This window comes from Dipodomys spectabilis, unplaced genomic scaffold (assembly GCF_019054845.1).
Source record: "Dipodomys spectabilis isolate Male_0828 unplaced genomic scaffold, ASM1905484v1 ptg000408l, whole genome shotgun sequence".
NCBI classification, from domain to species: Eukaryota; Metazoa; Chordata; class Mammalia; order Rodentia; family Heteromyidae; genus Dipodomys; species Dipodomys spectabilis.
The window spans coordinates 1,032,655-1,046,037 of record NW_024871085.1 but is presented as its reverse complement, the minus strand read 5'-3'; the positions used below and the strand labels follow the sequence as shown (position 1 = coordinate 1,046,037).

The 13,383-nt window shown below is 35.1% G+C and overlaps 1 pseudogene; it reads left to right on the top strand.

The window, feature by feature from the left end:
* Positions 1-3,838: 3,838 nt before the first annotated feature.
* LOC122096973 lies at positions 3,839-3,935 on the top strand (annotated as a pseudogene).
* The last annotated feature ends 9,448 nt before the right edge of the window (positions 3,936-13,383 follow it).

Below are 13,383 nucleotides of genomic sequence, written 5' to 3'. Positions count from 1 at the left end.
AACTTCACTGTTTCTGATATAGTATCTAAGGAGAATCTTAAGAGAGAAGATAAAAGTGCAGTATTTTTTGTTTCTTCTAAGTATCTTGTTAGCAAAATATATCCTTGAGGTTAGACAATTCTGATTGAACCAACAAGTGATGTAGTACTTTTTATTGTGGGCACTTTAGCCAGAAGAAGTCTTTCAAGGTAAAAGAAAAAATAATGCAGCCAAATATTTGTGATTAGAGCCTCTTGGACTGTTTTCTGGAGACAAAGTTTAGCATTAGATTTCTCCTCATTAACATAGATGTTGTTTCATGGCAACCAAATGCAAGAGGGAAGTTTAATGGACTCACTTGGCCAATTAAACAGCATGAAAGAAGAAAATGACAAATAATATTTAATGAAATTATTTTGACCAATTACATTGCCAGAAGAAAAAGGAAAAATATAATTCAAAATCAATTGACTTAAAAGTTTGAAGAAAGAGTAGTGAAGAGAGATTAGAGAAAATATAGAGGATTGTTTTCTCTCCAGTGGAGTAATGGGTTCTTGATCTTGTTTCTTCCATTCTACCTCACAAGCTACCAAGTGTTTCTCAGGACTGGATTATACAGTTCAGACAGAAAACTCACAGAAGAAAGATACTGTTTAGAGCAGATGTAGGTGATTTATAACCTTAGACAATCTATTTTATTCTGTTCAAAATTCTCCCCTACCCCAAACTTCCTCTTTGAACAGATTTGTTTGCTTTTCCCAAGAATGCCCTTCATTAACTGATTCAAATTTTGAGAGGTCATATTCATACTCTCTAGAGATTGCTGTTTGGTTGTGATTTTTGTGTGTTTTTGTTTCTTGTGTTTTTTAACTGAATTTTAAAAGGTTGTGCAATTGTGTTACAATTAAATATATCCATCTAATTGTCCAATGCTCCTAGATCAGAGTCACTCCTTCCATCATTCTCAACCAACCCTTTCTCCAAGATTTATTTCCAATTTACCACTCCCTTCATGATATGTGTACATTGAGTATTCTAGCTGTACTTACCCCTTGTTCATTTTTCATTCATTCTATGTCTTTATTATAATTCCTCTCTGGTTTCAACTTCCTGATAGTCATTCTGTTAAACTATCTATTAATACTTTGAAAGGTTTATATACATTCCATGGAGTCTCAATCCTGCATATTCTTGAACTGATGTCAGCTTAAATTTCCATAATTCATTCATCTGCAGCAACAATTTGCAAGACTGGAGACGTGAAGCACCTAAACATGATTTTATTCTCACCCATTTGGAAGATTAATCTTTAGTCAAAAAGAAAGTTAAAAAATAGCTTAGAATGTATTCCTAACAATGAATTTTTATAAATGGCTTTGTACAATGGTGTGATTCTTTTATTTTACATGGAATAATATTTTCTATTACCTATAAGTTTTGGAAAAAGAAGAAAATTGACTTTATTCCTAGAGAGGAATATGATAGAAATAGAAGACAGATATTATGTTTGTCATATCTCTGATGAGTACCCATATTCAAGACTTAAAGTCATATTTCTTACTATGTTAGACAGAGGGAAAACATAAAATAACATATGATAAGGTAACTATTTGTGATTTTTTTTAAATGTACCTTAATAAATGATGAAATTTATTAGGTAACGTTTGGGTTTGAAATTTAGGAGGCTGATCTATTTAACACACTTCTGGAAGTCTCTTACTGAAAAACACAAATTGTGGGTGGTATTATTTCTACACTTTAATGAATGGTTGAACATGTTTGGCATTAGTGCTGTGTAAATAATTCAACTCTATTGTAACTTGCTCCCTATACTTGAAAAACTTGTAATGTCACTAAGTATCATCAATTTGTCAAATGTTATTTTGGCAAATGTGATTTCAAAATGTTTATTTGAAAAGGAATACACTTTCAGGAGATTAAATATAGATTATCATTGGTTTGAGAGTGACATTTTTATACCACAGAAACATGTTGTACTGAATTCCCAGTGTTTGAAGCACTCTTTAGTGCTTCAAATGTTTTTCTGAATTACATTTGAGCTCTAAGTCAAGATTTCAGGGTTTAGTAGACCAATTATTGATCTATCCTCCCAGAAACTATTTTTTGGCCCACTTATGTTGGAATAAAATCTTTCGTTAATAATAGGTGAGGGGTATTAAAATAATCTTATGACACTTTGTGAACTTGTTCACTCATATGGGCTGGTCATCTGTAAGTTGAATGTTTAAATTACAGTACTTTCTCTCAAATTTTGCAATCTCATCCTTCATTTTAAGTAGCCTTGTATTTCACAATTGCTTACTTCTAATTCCTGCATCTCAAGGAATTGGTGCCCTGAAATATAGGAAATGCGAAATTGAGATGGGTCTTCAATTACTTTGTGTTGATATGTTGCATGGGCTTTGGTGAGAAGTTTTGCCCCTGTTATCTGATGATGCAGGTAACTCGGACCTGGGTCCCTAGTATGCATGGGTATTGCAGAAGAATAATATTTTTTAGACATCTTAGCAAAATTTGGGCATAATCAGTAGGAATGCTTTAGAAATATGGAGAAAAACAGTTTGGGACAAGCGAATTAAAACAATAAACAGCAGCAGAGTAAAATCCATTATTGATTAGAGGAAAACATTGTTTTTTTTTACCATGTGGATTCAGAAGACCAAGAACAGTTAGAATGTATCATAAGTTTATACTAAAAACATTGCATTGATACTTTTATAGTCTAATATATATTTTAAACCTAATTATTTATATTTCAATTCTATTTATTGGAATAAATAAATATCAATTTATTTGTCAAACTATCAACTAATTCTAGTCAGTTTCAATGTGTGAAATATAAAATCAGCACATATCAATATAAAATATATAACTATATATAATATAATTAAAAAGCACACGTTTTGTATTGTTCTGTTGTAGTTACTGTATTAAAGGCAACTCTATTTTAAAGTATTATTCCATTATCTCTACTTCAGTGTCTGATAGAGTTAGACCTAAAGATTTACCATTTGTAGATTTAAAGCATGGAGGCAATAGGAAACACTGTGATTAAAACATTATCAATTTAATGCCTAATAATGAGGAGAAACATATGCACTTCTCCTGCAACTATGAAAATATTGGGTGATAAAAAGGCAGTAGTGTAAGTTGCTGCATGGTTGGATGGTAGACAGGCCAGGACATTAAGTAATCATGCATACCAACAATTTTTTCACCTTCTTGGCGTTAGCTACTTTTGAAATGGAAGGTATAATAAACAATTATATTTTGATAAAATACCTTCTAGTCTGAACAGTTCTGTTTGAACTGTTCATCTCTCTATGATCTCTTGTAACCAAGATTAGTTTTCTTCTAGTAAGACAATCTATGCTGTCAGGGTAAGATATTCTGGTTGGGCTGTTCCCACATGGAAGAAGTGTAAAGGCTCAGGTAGACATTTGTTCCTGTAACACCTCATTTGGGAAAATGTCAGCTTAAGAAGTTTAGAAGTAGCTCTTAAGCAACACTTACTTTGAATCCATTAGGTCTGCAAAGCTAATTCAGTTGAATAAATAAGTACTTGAAAAAGCCATCACCTTTGGACCTATCTATAAATAATTGAGAGTATGATCAAATTCCAAATAAAAAGACTTAAGATAGTCATTGACAAAAAAATTTTGCAAATGTGAGCAATCGACTGATAAATATAAATTTTCCACTATTCACAGAATTTTAGGGAAATAAGATCGATAGCATTGTTAGGAACAATAAAGTTTCCTTGTTACAAGTAGGCACCCATAGATATAAACCTGTATAAAGATTGCATGATTAACTACTTAAATTTAGAGGATACTACACACTTTAGCAGCACGTATACTCAAATTAAAATACAGAGATTAACATGGCACTTGCACAAGGATAATATGAAAATTTGAGAAGTATTCCATATTTTTCATTCTTCAGATGCAAGAAATGAAAAACAGTTATTAAAAAGTTGATTACAAAATTGCAAGTGTAAAAATACACGTAATTCATATAATTTAGTTTGACATCAGTGTATTAAATCTTCACCTCAGAAAGGCGTTTACATAGCATAAACTTTACAAATATTCTCAAATTAGACAACATTGTCATTTTATCCCAAATAAAAATAATATTAAGTCCTAGAAAAAAAGGAAGCAAACTGTTTCTATATGGAATGCAATCAGAAAGGACACATTAATGAACCTATATATTATAAAATAATGTAGAATTCAAAGTATATCTAGGAGAAAATAAAATAAATTATGAACATTTTGCAAACATATAATATAGAATATTTTAAAATATACTTTTTCAGACAAGCACAAGAAATATTTTAGTTTCTGTACTACTCATTTCAACAGATAAATTAAAATTATTTCTGATTAAAAAAATCACAAACTCTGAAGAAATTATTATACATATATACAAAAAATATTGAATACATTTTGACATCCAAGGCAGGCAATTCACTTGGAAGAATTCCACGGAATCCATGAATTTTTACAGTAAAATATTGGTGCTGCCAGGCATTGGTGGCTCATGCCTATAATCCTTGCTACACAGGAGGCTGAGATCTGAGGATCATGGTTCAAAGCCAGCCTGGGAAGGAAAGTCTGTGGTACACTTATCTCAAATAAACCACTAGAAACCTGGAAGTGGAGCTGTGTCTCAAGTGGTAGAGCGCTAACCTTGAGCTGAAGAGCACAGGGGTAGCTCCCAGGCCCAGATTTCAAGCCCCATGACTGACCAAAAAATATATATATTGCTGTTATTTGGATTGTGAAAATATTTTGTAGGGACACAAAAGATGGACTTGCATTTTTGAAATTTAAGAAACTTAACCCGACCATTAGGACTTCAGTGAACAATTCGTATAGCCTATCACAACTTCACAGAGGTAGTGATACATACTTATCCTTTTGGCAATATCAAATACAGTATCTTCTATGTTGTTCTTCCGGCCTGGTTTTATATAATGGTTCAACAGAAGGTGATCCAGCATATCTTTGCTATCTCAGTTCTCAGCAACAAGATGTAAAGGTGTCAAAAATTCTTTAGTTTGGGGAAGTGGCGCTGTGGCTCAAGCAGTAGAGTGCTCGCCTTGAGCTGAAGAGCACAGCGACAGCACCCAAGCCCAGAGCTCCAGCCCCACAACCGACCAAAAAAAAACACAACAACAACAAAAAACAAACAAACAAAAATATTTTGCTGGGAATATGGCTCAGTGGTAGAGCACTAAGCTTGCATGCATGAGGCCCTAGGTTCGATTCCTCAGCACCACATAAGCAGGAAAAAAAAGCCAGAAGTGGTGCTGTGGCTCAAGTGGTAGAGCGCTAGCCTTGAGCTGAAGAGGTGAGGGACAGCGTCCAGGCCCAGAGTTCAGGTCCCACTACCAAACCAAAAATTTTTTTTTAAAAAAAATGAGTCCTTTAGTCTGGGCATTGGTATCTGTATCATGATGAAGTAAAAAAGAAGCCACTCTGGTATTATTCCATGTATATGCACTGTGCAGGGGTGATCAGTCATCTACAGTTATTGCATGTGCCGCTTGAGACATCAACTCACTGATAATGTCTAAGTGTCCACTGTAGGCTTCTCGAAGAGGGGTATACTCATCATCATCCCTACTATTCACATGAGTGGCCTTTTGGGAAAGAAGTCTCCGCAATGTAATAAGCTGAATATTTTCGGCAGCCCAATGAAGAAAATTGCTTGGATCCTTCTCCAATTGTATTTCTTGCAATTGATACCATTCCTTACTTTTTCATCTTGTTCCCCATATTCCTAAGAATTGCCTAACCAGAGACTTTGAGTGCCAGTGGGAATGAGGTGTCCATGTATTTCCCTAATATTTCACATTGGTTGAACTGGTCAGAAATATCCGGTGAATTTTCTGCAACTGTTTATTCATCATGATTTATTTTCTTTTTTTCCAATTTTACTATTCGAAATTATTCTAACTGGAGAGTAGAGAATTGATGGAGAGCAGAGGAAAGATGTTCCTCCATATTCAAATGTACACACTGAAAATGAGGACCTGTGATGTCTTCATGTGCAGCTTATTCTAGGAATGAGAAAATAGGAAATAATGCCTTTTATATAAATGATATGGGAAATGGCAGTGGAAAAAGTGAAATGATGCAACCAAAAATATAAAAGCAAAATAAATTAGGATAATTATGGAGCAATCATATTATCTATGAGAACCAAGAAAGGGAGAGAGAAAGAGAGAGACAGATGTTTAATGACCTATCTAGCCACAAAATCCATGCCTCTGATCAATTTATAGAGCAAACAAAAATTTATTTTTAAAAGAGATGGAAATAGAATTTATGTATTTACTTGAAATTAGTAAATACATTTTTAGTAGCCTATGTAAAGAGATATAACTTTGACAAAATTACACACAATAAACTAAATCCTTGATAATTCTAGTAACAGATCTGACTGAAATCAGTTGAATCATACTTTTCCTGTACAATGAAGGAATAAGAAGGTAGTAAAGCAGCTAGAGAAAGCAGGGAGATTGTATCTGTGACAAAACTTTGTGGAAATTGGTATTGAGGATTTCTTATTGGTGATCCACTTGCACTGGAAGCATGATTGTGAAGTATTGCTTGCTGATTCTGAACTATTGATTTGATCATAATATTCTCCAAGAAGAAAATGAGAATTGATAGTTAAGGACTACTAATACGTTTTGACTTTCTCACTAAGCACTTTCAATCATCAAAATCACATGAAGACAATAGTCAGGCCTACATTTTAGATGAAAGCAAGTGTCTTTAAAAAAACAAAGAATGTATGTAGTCATGCAAAGGACTTCTGTTTTACCAATGCCTCATACATTTTTCTAATGTTGGGTACCAATAAATAATGGATCTATTAGAAAACTCTTAAAGCTCGTATGTTCAATAGTGAGTTCTCTTACACTATATCATGGTATTGTTTGTGTATGGTTTTAATAATAAATTTACATTACTAACTTGAATTTCTGACAGGACAGTATCATCACTGTACATCTTGCTTCTATACTCTCATTTTAAAATTACTATATAAGTATGGGCATTAGATACCTATAGAGGAAAAAGTAGAAGCCACACCGATGGCTTATGTCTTTAGTACTAGTTAATGAGAAAGATGAAATCTGAGGATTGTGGTTTGAAAGCAGACCAAGAAAAAAAAAGTCCATTAGATTCTGATTTGAAAGTAAAAATCAAAAGCTAGAAATGGAGCTGTGGTACAAGCAGTAAAATACTAGCCTTGAGAAAACTGAAACAAAAAATAAATTCTGGGACAAAGCTAGGCCCTGAGTTCAAGCACTAGGATTAGCACCAAACAAATGAATTAATTAATAGGGTAATTAATTAATTAAAAATAAATTAAGTGGTCACATGTGGAAAGGCAGGTAAAATGTAACATGCGTGGTAATGGTTTATGTATTATTTTGTAATAAGGCATATTATCATTTGTCCTAATCACTAATATTTTATTTGGATTTTTTGTACAATAAACCCTGAATTTAGCATGCATGCATATGTGTGTATACATGTGCGAACATGTGTGTATGTGTATATGTGTACATGTGCTGTTTCAATGTTGTTTGCCAATGTGGAGGGGGTGAGACTGAAAAAAGCTAACTGTGTTGAAATGTTTTTATTTATCAGTGTCTGTCATGTCATTTCAGTGGAACCACCCTTCTGTACATATTATTTGTCTAATAATAAAGTCATCATAAAGCATTTACAATATTAATTTAGAAAAAGCGACTGCTTTCAGCTCTTATTGTATGTTAGGTAAGAAGATACCGACATAATTAGTTAGCAAGTTATTGCTGTAAGATGATTGTCAGTACAAAATATGTATTTGACCTCTTAAATTGGTTATACTTTTTTTTTAAATTTTATTTTATTTTATTTGTGAACATACTGTACAGAGGGGTTACAATTACATGGGAAGGATAATGCATACATTTCTTACCAAGCATTGCAGCCTCCTCCTTTGTTTACCCTTCTCATCCCTTCCCAGCCTCCCTCCCCCCAATACCAATCACTCTCCCCCCCCCCCCCTGCACTGACGTTGTAAAGCTCGTTTTGGACATGACAACTTGTACTTCTCATTGTTGCAACAGGTCCACCTGTATCCTTAAACGACATTTTTTTCCCCATCTCCTCCACAAGTTACACTGACATCAAATATAGTGAAAGCAGGGGTTATACTGTGGAGGAGGGACATACAAAGCAACAAAGAAATAATCTTATAAATGAGTTAGAAACACAAGCATGAAAGAAAAAAACATTAAAATACATATCTAAGGGTTCATTTTTTCTAACATCACATTATCTGACCTTTTCCGCTTGACTCATACATATACTAGATATTGCAAATAAGGGAAACCATGGGGCCTATGTTTCTTTGGGCCTGGCTTACTTCACTTAATATAATTTTTTCCAAGTTTTTCCATTTCCTAACAAATGGGGCAATGTCATTTTTTCTGATGGAGGCGTAGAATTCCATTGTGTATATATACCACATTTTCTTGATCCATTCATCTACTGAGGGGCATCTGGGTTGGTTCCATATCTTAGCTATGGTAAATAATGCTGCAATATAGATAGTTGTGCTGGTATCTTTAGTGTGGTCTTGTTTGTAAACATTAGGGTAAATGCCCAAAAGTGGGATTGCTGGGTCATAGGGGAGCTCTATGTGAAGTCTTTTAAGGAACCTCTATACTGCTTTCCAAAGTGGTTGAACAAGTTTACATTCCCACCATCAGTGAAGTAAGGTTCCCTTCTGTCCACCTCCCCTACAGCATCTCTTGATGTTAGAGTTCTTGATTTTTGCCATTCTAACTGGAGTGAGGTGGTATCTCAATGTTGTTTTGATTTGCATTTCTTTTATGGCTAGGGATGTGGAGCATTTCTTCATGTGTCTATTGGCCATCCTTCTTTCTTCTTCACAGAAGTTTCTCTTTAAGTCTTTTGTCCACTTATTTATTGGGCAGTTTTTTCTTTGAGGATTTGTTGTTGGGGGATTTAATTTTTTGAGTTCCAAGTATATTTTAGATATGAGATTCTTGTCTGTTGTATGGCTAGTGAAGATCTTCTCCCAATCCGTGGGCTTTCTATTGATCTTGCTAGCTATGTCCTTTGCAATGCAGAAGCTCTGCAACTTTATGCAATCCCATTTGTCCAACCTTTCTTTGATTAGTTGTGTTTCCTGGTCTGTATTCAGAAAATTTCGGCCTGAGCCAAGGAGACCTAGGGTTTCTCTTATTCCATCCACTAATGTTTTCAGAGTGTCTGGTTTGACTTCGAGGTCTTTGATCCATTTGGAGTTGATTCTGGTGCAGGGTGATATATAAGGGTTTAGCTTTAGTTTTCTACAAGTAGTTAAACAATTTTGCCAGCAACATTTAATGAAGAGGCTGTCTTTGTTCCATACTATTGTTTTAGCTCCCTTATCAAAAGTTAGATGGCTGTAGGTCTGTAGGTTTATTTCTGGGTTTTCAATTCTATTCCATTGGTCTTGAAGTCTGTACTTATGCCAATTCCAAGCTGTTTTGATTACTATGGCTTTATAGTTGAGTTTGAAATTTTTTATTGATATTCCTCCAGCAATGTTCTTTCTGTTGAGGAGCGTTTTTGCTATTTGGGGTCTTTTATTGTTCCATATGAATTTTTGGATTGCCTCTTCTATTTCCTTGAAGAATGAGGTTGGAATTTTGATAGGTATCGCGCTGAATTTGTAGATAGCCTTGGGAAGTATTGCCATTTTCACGATGTTAATCTTTCAAATCCAGGAGCATGGGAGATTTTGCATTTTTTAAGTTCTGTGTTGATTTCCTTTTTCAAGATTTTAAAGTTTTCATCATAGAGGTCCTTCACTCCTTTGGTTAAGTTAATTCCTAGGTATTTTATTTTAGGTGGGACTATTACAAATGGAGTTCGTTTCCTAAATTCAGCCACACTTTTCTCATTGTTGGCATACAGAAAAGCCATTGATTTTGGGGGGTTAATTTTATACCCTGCTACTTTGCCAAAGTTTTGAATCAGCTTGAGTAATTTGGGAGTGGTGTCTTTGGGATTCTTTAAATACAAGATCATGGTGTCTGCTAAGAGGGAGAGTTTTATTTCTTCTTTCCCTATTTGGATCCACTTTATGTCTGCATCTTGTCTTATTGCTGTAACTAGGCATTCTAATACTACATTGAAGAGAATTGGAGAGAGTGAACATCCTTGTCCTGTTCCTGAGTTAAGAGGAAATGGCTTTAGTTTTTCTCCATTAAGTATAATGCTGGCTGTAGGTTTGTCATATACAGCCTTTATTGTATTGAGGAATGTTCCATGGATTTCTAATTTTTCCAAATCCTTCATCATAAAGGGGTGTTGGATCTTGTCGAATGCTTTTTCTGCATCTATTGAGATAACCATGTGGTTCTTATTCTTGCTCCTGTTGATGTGATGAATAATATTAATTGATTTGCATATATTGAACCAACTTTGCATCCCTCAAATGAATCCTGTTTGATCATGGTGTATGATTTTTTGGGTGAATTGTTAAAGTCGGTTGTCCAAAATTTTGTTGAGAAGTTTTGCATCAATATTCATCAAAGAAATGGGTCTATAGTTCTCTTTCTTTGATGAGTCCCTGCCTCGTTTTGGGATGAGGGTTATGATGGCTTCATGGAAGGTGTTCGGTAGTGAACTTTCTCTTTCAATTTCATTGAAGAGTTGGAGGAGTATTAGTGTGAGCTCTGCTTTGAAGGCCTTGTAGAATTCCGCTGTAAAACCATCTGGTCCTGGACTTTTCTTAGCTGGAAGGTCTCTTATTGCTGTATCTATTTCAATGCTTGATATGGGTCTGTTAAGATGGTTTAACTCATCTTGGTTTAGTTTTGGCATGTCAATATTTGCTAGGAAAAGGTCCATTTCTGTCATGTTCTCAAACTTATTAGCATAAAGTTTTGAGAAGTATTCCCTTATAATGTTCTGAATCTTGGTTGTTTCCGTGGTGATGTTTCCATTCTCATCTCTGATTTTATTTATTTGGGTGTGTTCTCTTTTTTTTCTGATAAGGTTTGCTAAGGGTCTGCCAATTTTGTTAATTTTTTCGAAGAACCAACTCTTTGTTTTGTTGATTCTTTCTATAGTTTTTTTGGATGCTAATTCATTTAATTCTGATTTAATTTTAATTATTTCTTTCCGTCTACTGGATTGGGGTTTATCTTGCTGCTCTTTTTCAAGGAGGTTTAGATGTGTCATTAAATTGTTGATTTCTGATCTCTCCAATTTGTTGATGTAGGAGCTCAGAGCTATAAACTTGCCTCTGAGTATTGCTTTTGCTGTGTCCCAGAGGTGCTGGTAATTTGTGTGTTCATTTTTTTGAATAGCATGAACATTTGAATTTCCCTTCTAATCTCTTCCTTGACACACTCATGATTCAGCAGTGTGTTGTTCAGCCTCCATGTGATACTAGAATTTCTTTGGTGGCTTTTGGTGTTGAGTTCTAATTTTATTCCCTTGTGGTCAGAGAGGATGCAAGGTATAACTTCAATGTTTCTTAATTTAGCCAAGTTTGCTTTGTGGCCTAAAATGTGGTCTCTTTTAGATAATGTTCCATGTGCTGCTGAGAAAAACGTGTATTCTGATGCTGCTGGGTGAAATGTTCGGTGGATATCTGTTAAATCTAGTTGATCTATGCAGCTGTTTAGATCTGCAGTTTCTCTGTTGAGTTTTTGCCAAGTTGATCTATCTAGTGGAGAGAGTGGTGTGTTAAAATCCACAATAATTAATGTCTTTGGATTTATATGGGATTTGAGGGAAAGTAGTGTTTCTTGGATAAATTTGGGTGCACCATTGTTTGGCAAGTAGATATTTATAATTGTAATATCCTCCTGAAAGAGAGATCCCTTAATTAGTATGTAGCGACCTTCTTTATCTCTTCTCACGAATTTTAATTTGAAGTCTATTTTATCTGATACTAGGATTGCAACTCCCACCTGTTTATGGCGGCCGTTTGCTTGGTAGATTTTGTTCCAACCTTTAACATTGAAAATGTGTTTGTTTTTACGGGCAAGATGTGACTCCTGAAGGCAGCAGATAGAGGGGTCTTGTTTTTTAATCCAAAATGCAACTAAAGACAACCCTGAGATACCACCTTAACCCAGTCAGAATGTCCCACATCCACAAATCAGCCAACGATAAATGCTGGAGGGGATGTGGAGAAAGAGGAACCCTATTACACTGCTGGTGGAAATGTACACTTATACAACCACTTTGGAAAGCAGTCTGGAGGGTCCTTAGAAAGCTAAAGATTGACCTCCCTTATGACCCAGTCATACCACTTCTAGGCCTCTACCCTCAACAACAGGAACCAATATACAAGGACACGTGCATCTCCATGTTTATTGCAGCACTGTTCACAATAGCTAGGATATGGAAACAACCCAGATGCCCCACCACAGATGAATGGATCCAAAAATTGTGGTATCTATACACAATGGAATATTATGCAGCCATTAGAAATGTCAAAATAATGGCATTTTCAGGGAAATGGATGGAGCTAGAAGGAATCATTTTGAGCGAGGTAAGCCAAGAGCAAGGAGACAAGCGGTACGTGGTCTCCCTGATGAGTGGATGCTAAATCAAAAATGTTAGGTGTTATGACAAAATTAACAGGACTTAAGAAACAAAGAACTCCCGCTCATCTGGTCGAACCACTACTAATTATCCCATACTGCTGATCACATGTATGGTGTATATGGGTACACCATTATATGTTATAGACTGTGATAGACAATTTGCTCCAGGAAAATTAGAATGAGCTTGTGACTTTAAATGCGCATCCTTATTCCACAATACTGTGAAATTTGGGAAATTTTGTTATCACTTAATCACTATTAAAGAAAAAAAAAAAACCTCGGGGAAGTTAGGGAGGGAAGGGATGGTAGGGGGAAAACAATGGAGGGGGTAACAATGCTTAATAAGAAGTGTACTCATTACCTTGCTCATGTAACTGTAACCCTCTGTATAGTATCTTTATAATAAAAAATTTAAAAAAGGCCTGAGAATATGGATTCGTGTTTTGGCACTGATCCAATGTCTACAGCATTGAGTGAAGCACTAACACCTCTCATGCCTGAGATCTGAGTCTCTTGAACTTTGCAAACAACACAGGAACATCTTTCTTGTTCCTGAGCTACAGGCCACTTAAGCTGGTTTGAGCTGACTGTCAGTTACAGTTGCCTGGCTCTCAGAGTTCCATATTCTATTCCATTATGAGGTAGAGAGTGTCATCTCTCAGAGCCCAATGATCTAAGCTTCCTGCTCACATAAGACCATCCCAAAGACATACTGGAGACTGAAATCTCCCCTC